The 13,886-nt window shown below is 51.7% G+C and overlaps 1 protein-coding gene across 2 annotated transcripts in view; it reads right to left on the bottom strand.

Moving 5' to 3' along the window:
• Nucleotides 1-9,346, bottom strand: part of PPARGC1A (PPARG coactivator 1 alpha) — a 638,569-nt gene extending 629,223 nt beyond the window's left edge. Inside the window, exon 1 of one of the 2 annotated variants that reach the window (XM_072809006.1) lies at nt 8,745-9,346. The gene's annotated coding sequence lies outside the window, so the exon portion shown is untranslated. The remainder of the gene's footprint in view (nt 1-8,744) is intronic. The other variant, XM_072809042.1, reaches the window with a different exon arrangement.
• Nucleotides 9,347-13,886: the final 4,540 nt, after the last annotated feature.

Below are 13,886 nucleotides of genomic sequence, written 5' to 3'. Positions count from 1 at the left end.
AAAAAAGGAAAGTAAAATAAAAAACCCTCCGATTCCCACTTTTCCCTCCTTTCTCCTTTCTGAATTTATTAATTTAAGCATCTACACCATAAGGCCTGAGAGGTCTAGTGAGCCCGTGGTGAGCCAGTCGTGCTCCTCCCTGGAGATGCTTAAACGAACGCAGGATTCATCGATTCTCCGAGTCAAATTCCCGTTTTCAAAAATGACATGGCACCCTTGCCCTCATCACCCGGAGGTGGAGCAAAGCACAATAAATAGGGTGGCACACATATATAAAATGGTGCAAAATTGTTTTCTGAGATCGCAGCACATCTGTCCTGTCTGCCTACACAGGTGAGGCGTGAGGAGGGATGCAGAACCAGGGCAGGTGCGGTGCCTTCCTGCAAGGAGCTTCCCCGGGAGCGTGGGTGGTGAGCTCCCACGTCCACCAGGACACCACGCCGGAGTACGGCTAGAAGGAGGAGCACTGGCAGTGGAGGGAGAGATTAATTCCTGCTGAAGTAAAAATACGACTCGTCTATTTGATAAATCATTCCAAAGGTTTCTCGCTTCGACACACACACACACACCCATGTAAACTAGTTGCTTCTTTTCCCTCCTCGGAACCTGAAAACCCTGTCAATCACCAGCCCTTGGGTGTTTAGCTTGAGCCATCAACTAGGTTTAGCGACACCGTTTTATTCGATTCCACATGTTCCGCTCTTACATAGAAGGGGGCCACATATGCAAATATATATACATCCTGGCTGCAGCACTAAATCACGAGGAAAACTGCAGTTTGTGAAACGCAGTCATTCCACGCCACATTTCATTTTGGAAGAGGGAAAGGCTACAGTCAACTGTGAACAATTACCAAATTGTCAATGGAATTCAATAAATGTTGTTTAAAAAAAACTAATTATTTGTTACAATAACCAGCTACTACTGCCACTTTGTATTTGGAGGTTTGTAAACTACTTCCATTTGAAATGTAATTGATTCCATTTTTATCATTTGTTCAAGTTTATGTGGTTGTTCTCATCCTAAGAGATGATAACATCTATTTTCAGCAAATTATACATTATAATTCCTCATTCAAAAGCCGTAACAGAAAACAAAATGCTAATTCATGCTGTAAACGAAACTACAGAATCATAATCACTCATTGTTAACATTAGGGACCAAACTGCTACTGGAAATAATAAATTGGAGCAAAATGTGGTAGGGGTTGTTGGTGAGAGTTTTCTCTCTTTCTCTTTGTGTCTCTTCTTCCTGTTTTGTTTTGTTGTTACACAACTAACACACTTTCTAATACGCTTTCAGGCAAGAGATTACACGGATATTTGGTATTCCAGATCTAAGGCAAACGTTCACCTTTCCCCCCTTAGCTATCACCTGAAGTTCTAGGTTTCAAATCTACAGGAAGAAGATGTGCTCACAAAGCAATCAGAAGTGCACGCAAAAGAGGGGACGCATATTGGAACCGCACACCTGCTTTTCTACATTTCATTAAGCTTCCAAGCCTACGTTTCCCTTTACATCAGCGATCACCACTACCCCCCCCATCTTCCCCTGCTCCCCCACCCAGGCCTCTCCTGTACGAGGATCCCCCCAGCAACACTCCCCCAACTCCCCCCCAACCCCACACCCCGCAAGCTTCCCCTCTGCATCCAGGACTATGCGAAATTTAAAAACAAACAGAAATCCAGGAGCCATAACAAATCAGGTCAATTCTTATGAAGACAAAAATAAGGGAAGAGGGTATCTGTTACCATATTCCAGACACTCTGCTTTCCTTAAATAGCTATGTTCAAATGACAAGAGAGTAGCATCACCTAATGGCATGTCTCCTTCCTTTTTTTTTTTAAATAAAACATAATCCCAAAGAAAATATTTAAATATAATTATTATATCACAAATGTGAATTCTTGGAACGGACCAAAAAGTCACACTGCCTTCTAGAGTAAATCACTTTTCTGCTGCCCTTTTATTTAATGGCGTCTGCTGTCCACATTTACCTCTTCACTGGCAAAGTATGATCATTGATTTCCTATGGTCTCTCTGGAAGGAAGTTCTGCTTCCTTGATGATGACTACAAAGGGTAGGTGACCCCATTCTCATTCCAATGCAAACCCTGCACTTTTACATTTCCGCTAGGGCCACAGGAATGTGAAAGCAGCAAGAAACTGCCTCCTTCCTAGAGACCGTCTTGCTGTAACTACTGACATTTAATGTTTTCCCTCCCCCTTTCCACAACTGTATTTTGGAAGATCACGATATAAGGGATGAACCACTAAGAGGCATTAGTTCATGATGGACATAAATGCTAGATGCATGATTCAACACAAAAGACACCTGTTATAACACGGCCATGCTGAAAAGGTTAGGTTTGGGCCTAAATTGCAAACGTAACAATAGACAGGGCAAACTCATCATGATACGGGTTTGCTTACAAAGTGAGAGTAAGTTTATGCCGAAAACATACATATTTTATACACACACATATATGCATACGTATGGGATAGGGTTTTGATGCATCTGAGTGATTACTGATAAAATTATTCTATTCATGAATTTTAAAATTACATTTCTTCTGTACAGTGTTATTTTACTGATCCCCACATGTGTAATGCGCCCTCCTCTAGGTCACAATTACTTGAGGTTGGGAGCTGGCAATCTAAAGTCTCAGTCTAGGGATGCCTGGTGGCGGTTCAGCGATTGAGCATCTGACTTCAGCTCAGGGCGTGATCCCGGGGTCCTGGAATCCAGTCCACATCAGGTTCCCTGCAGGGAGCCTGCTTCTCCCTCTGCCCGTGTCTCTGCCTCTCTCTGTGTGACTCTCAGGAATAAATAAATAAAATATTTTTAAATAAATAAATAAATAAATAAATAAATAAATAAATAAATAGTTTCTCTCTAAAACTGGATCAACCATTTGTTCAAACCAAAAAGAATGGTAAACTCATTTAGTCCATCACCAAGAAAAAGATAAAAACATCAGATAGTTATGGTTGATCTTGTCGAAACAGAAGACTTCACCTCATTTACCAAAGAGGATTTGGGCTGGTTATGTAAATAACCAGGGGGGGAAAAAATGAGCAAACTTGGGCAAACGAAGGAGATCTTCACTATTTCATGGAGCGGGCAAATGAATGACACCATAACAAACTTGCTAGAAAGGTACGTGTGGCCACGTGATGTCTACTGGAGAGGAAGTAGTGTGGAGAGTAGGAATTAGCAGGCACGCTGGACTCTGAAACCTGGCTGCCTGGGGGACGTCCCAGTTTTGCCCCTACCTAGCACCAGCGATGTCTTAGGTAAAGTATCGAATTCCCTGTGCCTTATTTTCTCCATCTATAAAATGGGAATAATAATAAAAGTACCTAATTCATAAGTTGTCTAGGAGATTAAATGAGTCAAATACATGTCAAGTGCTGGGAACAGCATTAGTTAATAGCACCTCTCATCACTGCTGCTCGGTTCCTAAGTTTGAGGCTAATAGAACTTAACAAAGAAAAGCAAACAGTATTTCCAAGGTGGTGCCTTAAGAAAGCTAGCCTTGCTGGGAGGCCCACGAGAAACTCAGGATATTAAAAGTCTCTTTTGCTTTTCTATGTGCCTAGGAGAAACCCAACGTTGGAAAAACTGGAGTCAGATGAGTTAGATTTATAAGCAGATTTCAAAAAAGTGTCTAAGGTAAATATACAGAAGTGCACTTAAAAAGGATTTTGCGGTTCATCCGGACATCTTCCAGAAAATAAAAATGTTTAAAATGTATAGAAACCCAGCTCTTATTTTTTGAACTTTAACCCAGTGCGTTTCTAACAACCCTGCAAATGCAGGTCATTCCCAAGTCTTGGCTCATCTCCGTGGATCCAAACATTGTTACTCCTTTAAGAATTATGAAATACCCAGAAAAGAGGAGCAAAAAAAAAAAAAATTCTGAGTTCTTTAGAGTGATTGGACTGGATGGAGCAGAAGTGTTCCTCAGTGGGCTGCTTTCTTGCTTTGGCTGTCGATATTTATGGACATTGTGCCAAGCCAAAAAAAAAAAAAAAAAAGCAGTCAGCACAAGCTTTCAACAACTTACCCGCATCCATTAATGATCCTACATTGATACGTCTATCCTGCTTGAAAAGATAGAGCAGGTGCGAAGAATTACAGGTACTGGCTAACAAAAGTCCAGGGATGCATTCAAAGCAGTCATTCTAGAAGGATGGTGTGCATCCACAGAAGGATGCCATTTTATATTTCTAGTCTGGAAAAATCTGAGGGAGTGGCTGGGGCTAGGGGCACGGGTGGGGAAGAAAAGTAGAAGAGCCCAGTCATGTCTGGCCCGAATAACTTTTTCATAAACTCGGGTTAAACTATCCAGTAACCACAGGACTGGTCAATCAGGTGGGTAAAGTCCGATGTCTGGCCTCATGGACATCCAAGCAGTCAGCTAATTGGCTCCATTTTTCACTTTCCGTTGACTGATTCAATATCATACAGACCTGGCCTGCTTCGATTTGGGCCTCCACGGTGACAAGTCAATAAAGTGACCCAGGTCCAAACAGCAAGCGGTAATGACCACTCCACAGTCAGCGTCATGATGGAGACAGAAACCTCAAACAACTACAGGAGAGCCTCGCAGGTTGAAAAGCACAACAGAAAAAAAAAAAAAAAAGATAATGCTGGGTTTTGGAAGCTTGCACTACTGCCATCCCTAGGCGTGAAACTGTAAATTAAAGAATGGTCTGCTGTCTGCTGCACTGAGCCAAGTCAGAGACATTTCACATACACACTTTAATTGGGGTTTTCATTCTAATTGAAGAAATAAATTCCACCTAAGCAGATGCTTCCCACACACACACATACACACATACACACTCGCACTATGGTATGTTTTGCACATTGGCAAGTGGGTGCAAAATATCTGCAACATGGTCTATTCGGATATAAGATGGAATTTCCCAGTTTTTAAATGGTAACAGATGCAGTTTCGGCTCTGATACACATTGGGCTCTCTCCAGAAACATCACCCTGATTCCCCCTCCCCCAGCCTCAGTGATAAAATGTCACAGAGAAACTAAAAAAAAAAAAAAAAAAAACAAACAAACAAAAAAAACCTCCCAGTCCACGATGATCTGTGGTTGGGTTTTTGGTTTTTGTTTTGGGGGTTTAGTAATGAATAAATGCCCGGGGTTGTTTCCAAATTTCTAGATTTCTATATAAAGAACCCCCAATCCTCATTATTTTTTTCACTCACTTGTTTATAACCAGAGGTGTCATAATCATGTTTCTTGTGAAAATGAAAGCAAATCAAAATGCCTTGTGATTCCAGGAAAAGAGCTTCTTAGGGAGACATGCCTGCCTGCTATTGATGTTGTAAAAAGGCTCCTTTTACATGGTATTAGATGTTGAGAGCACATCATATTGATCTAGAAATAAAAAGCTTGATTTTTTTTTCTTTTTAGTACAGTCAACCCTTACCTTCATAAGCACTTTATAACACTAGGGAAGATGGTTTTATTTTTAATTGAGGTAGAGTAAACAAATTATATTTGAAGAGCGTTACTATTTTTAGGGAATGGAGGATTTGTAAGCTTTTTTGGCAGCAATTCAGGTAAAAATCATGAATAAGTCTCACTCTTTCAAATTTGGCCCAGGCCTTCCCATCGCAGCCCTGCCTGAGTCCAAGATGCGATTTAGTGTTGTCTTTGTTTCAGCCTTTTTCAAGGAAGGAACAGTCAGGAGCAGGTTTCTCAGTCCCCGGCCCAGGCTCAACCGCTGAAACCGTGACCTGCAGGGCACCCTCGCCGAGAGCCCGGGTCCTCACGCACATGTACACGCCTCACCCCTGCAAATGGGGAGCGGGCCGCGCTGGAAGCCGCACATCCCGGCACGACGCACCGCCTGGCTGCGTTCGTCACCGAGGCTTAAAGCTTCCGTGGCACTCGCGGGCCCCTTAGTCTAACGATGTGCACCTGCCATTTGCTTCTGTACTTTATGGCAAAGTTCACACCGCACCCCTGGAGGGAGAGATCAATTTTCCAGACCGGCCCCCTCTCCCCAGCACACGATTCCACCGCACTCCGAGGAGCGCGCCCCCGGCACCAGCCTGCGAGCTAATCAGCCTGCACCGAGCAGCGCCAGCTGCTTTATCAGAAAATTCTTTTCCGATTTTCTTAGCAACACGAGTCTCCCTTTCTGCAAGGAAGAGCTCGCGTTCGGGGAGGGGGGTGGGGGGGATGCTTTTCCAAATCAAGTTAAAGTAACTTTACCCGAGGAAACCGAGAGTTTTCCTCTTTCTTTAAAAAAAAAAGGGGGGGGCTGCCTCTCCCCCCTCGCACCCCCCTCCCCGACTCCCCCAACCCCGCCCCCATCACCTTCTCGGGCTTTCTGCCTCCTTTACTCCAACCCTGCCCCCTCCCCTCCCTGCCGCCCACCTCCTTCGGTTTCCAAGGAGTTGGCACGTGATTGCCAGTCTTGCAAATTCGGGCCGCGGCCCTTGGCTTTGCCAGCGCTCTCCAGCGACTAGTTCCCTAGCTCGTTAGGGACGCTGCCCGCGCTGAGCTTCCCTCCACCCTTCCTCTGCCTCCGCGCGCGGCGGAGACGCGGAGCCCGAGACCCAGGTCGGAGGGACGCGCCCCGCGGAAACTTCTCCGAGCGCCTCCGGCCCGGGCGCGGGGGCGGGGGCGCGGCGCCGCCGGGAGCCCCGAGTCCTGAGTCCTGCAGCCGCGCGGGGCCGGGCCGGGCCGGGCCGGGGCTGCGGGGCCGGCCTCCCGCGCTCGCTCGGTCCTCCCAGGCGGGCTGGGGCTGGTCTCTGACTCATCGGCAGTCACACGCGCGCGCACGCACACTCACACTCACACGCGCGCACGCCCGGCCCTGGGGAGCCGGACCCGGCCGCCCGGAGGGGTCGCCGGGGACGCGTCCGGAGCCCCGGGCCGCGCGCCCCCAAGGACCCCCCCGCCCCCCGCGCTGCGCCGGCCGCGCGCGTCCGGGGCGCCCCCCTCCGGGTCCCCCAACTCCGGCGACCACCCCGCCAGTTCTGCAAGTTTCTCGGCACCGCGGGGCCTGCGCCCCCCGCCCCCCCGCCCGCCTCGCCCCCCAGCCGCCCTCCGCGCGCCGTGCGCTCCCCGGGGGCCCCGCGGCGGTCCGGCCCCAGCTCGCCGCCTCCCGCCGCCTCCCGCCGCCTCCCGCCGCCTCCCGGGCTGCTGCTGCTGCTGCCGCCGCGGCGGAGGAGCTGCTCCGGGGCTCCCGGGCTCGGTGGCCGCGGCGCCTCCGCGGAGCCCTCGCCGTGAGCCGGGGCTTCGGCCGGCAACTCCTAGTTTGGGGAGCTCCGTCCCCTGGACACTGGGGGTGAGGCGGGGGCGGCGGGGCGCAGGTCTCGGGGGCTCGGCTTTGGAGGGGCGGGTGGCTTCCCAGCCCGGAGCTGGCGGGGAGGGAGCGCGCTGCGCCCCGGGCCCGGGAGGGAGCGCGGCGGGCGGCCGAGGCCGGCGGGCGGGCGGGCGGGCGGCCGGGCCGAGCCGAGCCGAGCTCCGTTCCTCGACACCCCCACCCCCGCCGCCCGGCTCCCCCCGCGGCGCGCGCTCCGCCGGCCCGGGAATCCCCGCGCCCCGCGCCCCGCGCCCCGCGCCCCGCGCCCCGACCGCCGCCGCCTCCCCTCCCCTCCCCTCCGGGCCCCAACTTTCCCCAGCCTGGACACGCGCGTGCACACACACACACACACACACACACCCCTTCCTGCCTCGACTCCGGCTCCACTTCCCCGTGTAGTTTGGAGATGACAGATGCCTGTAGACTTTCACCAAACAAGCGGTGGGGGCAGCAGACTACAACAGTTATTTAATTAAAAGGCATTTTTCCCTCTCTCTCTCTCTCTCTCGCTCTCGCTCTGGCTCCCAGAATAGCTCTTGCACCCCCTGAACCCCGAGCACACTCCCGTCTCCCCAGGTTACCCGGGGCCGCCCAACCCCCGTCTCCTTCCCCCCTCCGGCGTCTACCGCCGGCTTCCCGGGCCCTCCGCCCCGGAGCCACACCGACATGCACACCTACAGGCCGGCGGCGGGGAGCGTCGAGGGCACGATGCAGCCGGACTGCATTGCACAGTCATCAAAGTTAAGTGTGTGTGTTCGTGGGGTGCTCGTGCGCGCCGGGGGAAGCGCCGGGTCACGGGCGCCCGAGCATCCACTCTGCCCCCCCACCCCCACCCCGCCTCCGCGGGGTCAGGGGACGCCTCCACTTGAGATTGCAGCCATTTTAGGGAAAAGAGGTGGCTCCGGGCCCGGGGCGGGGAGGGGGGCGGGGGGCAGCGGCAGGGCACCGGCACGTCGCGGGGGACTCACAGCTCCGCAGCCCCTCGGCGCAACTGGAGGGCGGGCAGGCGCCGGGCGCACAGGGGCGCGGCGCCCGCGGCGACTTGGGGAAGGTTGCGCTCGAGTTCCCTGGTTTTGCCAGGAGTTGTTCGGGGTAACGTGCCGGCTCCTGCCTCTTCCTCGGGTTCCCGCTGGGTTGGGAGGTGGTGGTGACGGTGGGGGGGGGGGGGGCGGATGGGGCACGGGGAGGGGGGGCGCGACCGCCCCTGGAGACCGGAGAGCTGGCGCTGGGGAAGGGGGCACCCCCTGTCGCCGGTTGGCACTGCCCCAGACAGTGCGACCCACTTGGCCCCCCGGCCTCCCCACCCCCCTCCCGAGCCTCTGCCTCCCCGCCGAGCGCCAAGTGAGCGCGCGGCAGGGGGCACAGGGCGCGACGCCGCCGGGCCCCGAGCCGCCCCTTACCTGGCTGGAGGGGGTTTCCCAGGAGGAGCCGTAGTTGTAAAAGAAGGAAGAGAAGAAGGTGTCTTCCGACAGCCCGCAGCCCGCCATGCTCTGGATGCAAATAAAATGAGGAAAGGGGGGAAAAGAAAGAAAAAAAAAAAAAAGGCACACACACAAAAGCAACCCAAAATTTTCAAAATCAAATTAAAACCAATAAGCGAGGAGGAAACGCTCTCCGAAATAAAGAAAAGGAGGTGGGGGGGGGGAGGGAACGGCGAAGGGAACGCAAACTCTCGGCGGTGCTCGCTCTCGGGGAGACGAGGGATGCTCGGGATGCTCGGGATGCTCGGGATGCTCGGGCTGCCGCCGCCGCCGCCGCCTTCTCGAGACGGTGCCTACAGAGGTTCGTCCTGACTTGGGCAGCCGCCGCCGCCGCCGCCGCCGCCTGTGCCGGCTGCGTGTGTGCGCGCGTGTGTGTGCGTGTGCGTGTGTGCGGGGTGTGCGCGCAGAGCGAGAGACCGCAGGGGAGGCGAGAGGGCGAGGGAAGGAGCGAGCCGGGATGGAGGGCGCAGAGGCAGAGCGGGCGGGCGTGTGCGCGCGGGGGTGCGTGCGTGTGTGTGCGCGCGTGTGGCTGGGTGTGCGTCTGTTTGGGGAGCTCACCGGAGAGCCGGGGCCGTCACGTGGGCGCGCTGACTCCGCCGGCTGCCGGGGACAGCCTGTACTACAGCCCCGGCCGCCCGCCCGCCGCGAGCAGCGCCCCCTCCGCGCCCCGCCGCCGGCCGTGCGCGCCCCGGGGCGCCAGGGGGCGCGGGTGCGGCGGGCGGGCAGGTGGGCCGGGGGCGGGGGCGGGGGCGGGGTGGCGCCCGCGGGGACGCCGGGGGCCTCGCCGCGCCCCGCACCCTCCTGGCCAGCCTCCCTCCCGCCCTCTTTGAAGATTTTCTTTTTTTTTTATAATTCCTAAAATTGCTTCCCCCGTGCAGAGAGAGACCCCTCTTGCAGCCACGGGGGCATTCTTTGCACACAGTTGCTGGGGCCCGATGCTCTTTCTTCCCCGGTGCCCCGCGCCCCCCGCGCGCGCACACGCAGGCACACACACACACACACACACACGCACGCACGCCCGTGGCCGCCTCCTCCCATCCCAAATGCAAACCCACTTCCTTTTGCCGGTTGCTGTAGTTAAGCTAAGTCGATGCTACATCAAACTAGGCTAGGCTGAGAAAACTGGAAAGTGGATTATAGGGGACAATACTGCCCCAGCAGGAAGAAAGGCTCTAGCTTGGCATTCTGTTGATTTAACAGTTTTAAACGGAAAGGGAAATTTTGGAGCTTCTGCACCCAAAACTCAGGCCCCTTGAGTCGCAATTCTTTAAGCGGAGCTATTGTCTTAAGTCTCCAGTGTGGTCCAAAAATATAAACGGATATAATCTCTCCCCAACCTCAAAATGGCATTTTTTTTTTTTTAGGACCAAACCTTTTTCTCAATTTTAATAATTGAGTAGCCAGAAGTTTTTGGTTTTTTTTTTTTTAATGCAAAAATCCATGCCTTACCGGCTCCCCGGAACTCTTTATAGAGATCTTTCCAGTGAGTAAAACTCAAATAAAAATGGCCAAATGAGTGTAAGATGCTCTCACAAGTATTTGAATCCTCACAGGACACACTTGAAACAACCTGTTCTAAGGCAATTTAAATTGTTTTCTTTCTGAATTCTTTTTCCAAATGCTGCCCATTTATATTCGAGCCAATTGTGTTTTTCCAAGACTTCACACTTCCTCCTGCAAATTCCCCACTTGAGGTCGAAATCCTCTGTGAAATAAACATTTCCACAGCAACCCAGTGATGTCACAAACATCGGCTCATGATTTCAGAGGGGAAATAAAGCAGGAGAGAGGATCTCTCTAGAAAGACAGTTTCTGTTTTCCTGCAAACAGCATCGCTCCCAAGCAGAGATTCAGAAAACACTAAATTTCTGGCTAAATACTTGGTTTTGTTTTTGTTTTCTGGGATTGGCTTATTTTTCAAAGCCATGTCAACCAATCTATTTAAAAAAAAAATAGGTCATCATCCCCTTTTCTGGGTTCACGAGCAATGATGTTGCAAATCAGTAGCCCCTGACCACACTTGGCCACTACAAATTTTAATGAAGAAATTAATTAGAAATTTTTTCTAAAAAAAAAAAAAAATGTCAGAGAGAACATTGGGAGACAAAATTTAATGTACTAACTTCAGACCCAAATAATGCTGACTGACCTCACTTCAAAAATACAATAGTTTTTAAGAAGTATTAGACCCACAGAAATTCTATTCCATTATCAAAAGTAGTGCTGATGGCGCCACTATTGCATGGAGGGGCTTCACCTCCATCATTCCTTCCACTGTTTCTTTTGTCTCCAGGCTTGGGGAGAGAGGGAAGCATTCTTAATGCTGCCCCCCCTCCCTTTTTAATCCTCCTGCCGTCTCACTCCTATAAATATTAAACGCAAAAAGACTGGAAAATATAAGATGAGGACTAATGCCTGGCGTTTCTGAGCTTTCCTGTCTAAATAAAGTTCTGTAGACAATATTTCTACTATGGAAATGTAGAATCAATCGCTTCAGTAGAAATCCAATCTGTAAAGCGCTTTCATTTACAGTTGACCTTTGAACAATGCAGGGGTTGGGGCAGCCCCAACACAGTCGAAAATCTGGGCCTGGGATCCCTGGGTGGCGCAGTGGTTTGGCGCCTGCCTTTGGCCCAGGGCGCGATCCTGGAGACCTGGGATCGAATCCCACGTCGGGCTCCCTGCATGGAGCCTGCTTCTCCCTCTGCCTGTGTCTCTGCCTCTCTCTCTCTCTCTCTGTGACTATCATAAATAAATTTAAAAAAATAAAAAAAAAAAAGAAAATCTAGGCCTCACTAACTGACTCCCCCAAAAGTTAATTACTAACAGCTTACTATTGACTGGAAGCCTTTCCAACAGCATAAATAGCTGATTAAAACCTATTTCGCGTATGTATCATATACTGTACTCTTCCAAGGAAGTAAGCTAGAGAAAAGAAAATGTTATTAAGAAGAGCAGAAGGAAGAGGAAATACGTTCACAGTACTGTGCTGTATTTATTTTTAAAAATCCACATATAAGGGGACCCGGGTGGTTTGACCCCGTGTTGTGCGAGGGTCAACTGGATCTTTTAGTTCAGATTTACTTTCTGTGCCTGTGGCCACTTAGCTGCTTCCCTGCTTTCAGCTCAGGTCCCACCTCCACCCCAGTAGAGGAAGTTCATCCTGCATCTGTGACCCCCTTTCCCATTTGCTGCGTGGATGGATGCATGCCTCGCGACAACCCTGGAAGAATCCGGACACTCTGTCCCCATTTCACAGGTGTGGAAATCGCCTTGGAGATGCTAAGGAACCTGCCCAAAGTCCCCCCGCTACAAAGTAGTAGGAATTGAACCCAAACTTTGAGACCCCACCCACCTCTCCCATACAGCTCTACCCAAGCCCATCAGAGTACTGCTCTTATGCGACCGTTCCACATCCCCCCTCAAGTGGAGAGAGAGAGGTTCTCCCCCAACAGTCCCCCTTGTGATACATGTACATTCGTAAGGTGTTCATTTAACCCCGATTGCACGTTCACTAGCTCATCCACCCTTCACGAGGACCCCGTCAGGAAGCTATTACCGTGTTTGCTTTATGGATAAGGAAACTGAGGCTCAGATGCCCAACCCCCTCCAACCCACAGCTAGTAAAAGGCAGAGCTGGGTCTTGAACCAGACTTCTGGCTCGGGGCTTCTCTTTTCCTGAAAATTTGTGTCTCCCATCTCCAAACACACAGGGAAACAAATGGATGGATCCACTGAGCAGGCCCGGGACCCCCGGAGACAGGCGGAGGCGGGTGGGGTGCGGGGGTGGGGAGGTAGAAACAGGTGGAAAGAATCTCCTCTGGGCAACAGGAAAACATTTGTATAAATGAAGTCTGGCCTCCAGCCACAAACGTTTGGCTCCCTTCAAATCTCTAGCTCTTTCCCTTTAAACAGGGAAGGCCCAAGGAGGGCCACCTGGATAGGCTTCTGATAGGAGGACCCCCCCAACCCCCTTTGCCCAGCTCAGCGCTCTCCCAGGGCCTCCCTGTCACCCCGAAAGGCCTCTTCCTCAGTAGGTTTTTGCTCACCTGGCATGAGCACAGTGACGTGGAGGCTTGTTTGCTGAGTTCCCAACAACATAAAAACAAGCCACCCCCCTCCTGCCCCCGCTGGGGCCCAGAACAGATGCAGACAACCCCACGGGAGGCAGAGACAGCCAGAGGCTCATTGAGGAAAGATCACCCCAGCCACCTCGCCAACTTCTTGCCACGCAGCGTTCGGAGGTCTGAAGATGGAAACCCGAAACAAAGCTCTTGATTTCTAAGTCCACGGGGGTTGGTTCTCTCCAGACAAACCAAACTCTTCCGCGTGCAATCCTGTCGTATTGCCACGTCACAATTTGTCACACCAAAAATGTGTGAAGTGTTGAACTGGGATCATGCCACTAAGGAGGGGGGTCTTTATTCATACCCCCTTCCCCCCACCCCAGAAATAAGTTTTGCATTAATCTCGTATTGGAAACGGGTTAACGGTCCAGACGACGCTCTGGGGTGTCTCCTTGGTTATAAACGAGGCGCATTAACGGTCTCGTCCCACTAGAGTTTCATTTAGCGAATGGTGGTGGCTCCGCTCTGCAGATGCGAGAGGCCAAATTGTCATGGATCGTGTGGATTAAAAAAAAAAAGTGATCGTTTTGGCTAAAACTGCAGCGGGGAAGCAGATGCGGTACACAGAGGAAGTAGGTTTCATTCAGTCTCCTTCCTTTACGAAAATAAACTCTGCTAATCCGTCTTATTTCTAAAAGCCCCCTGCATCCAAAGGCATGCGTTCCTCCCGAGGCAAAGTGAAAAACCGGGGTCTTTCCTGCCTTCAAGAAGGTGCCAGTCCCCACAAACTGTGGTCTGACCTACCCTTTTTCCTACTCACCAGTTTGTCTCCGGAATTGTCAAAAATCTTCCATCCTCTCGTGGAAATGAGAGTTGCTCTGGGGAAAGAGGGAAATTAGGAAGTAGTGAGAGGGGGCAGAGGGCAGAGGAATGGCCAGACAGCGAAAAGTGCAGAAAGGCAAGGGCAGAAGGAAGGGGCACAGCCTGGGGGTGA

Source organism: Canis lupus, chromosome 2, assembly GCF_048164855.1.
Source record: "Canis lupus baileyi chromosome 2, mCanLup2.hap1, whole genome shotgun sequence".
Taxonomy (NCBI): domain Eukaryota; kingdom Metazoa; phylum Chordata; class Mammalia; order Carnivora; family Canidae; genus Canis; species Canis lupus.
This window is presented reverse-complemented; position numbering and strand designations above follow the sequence as displayed.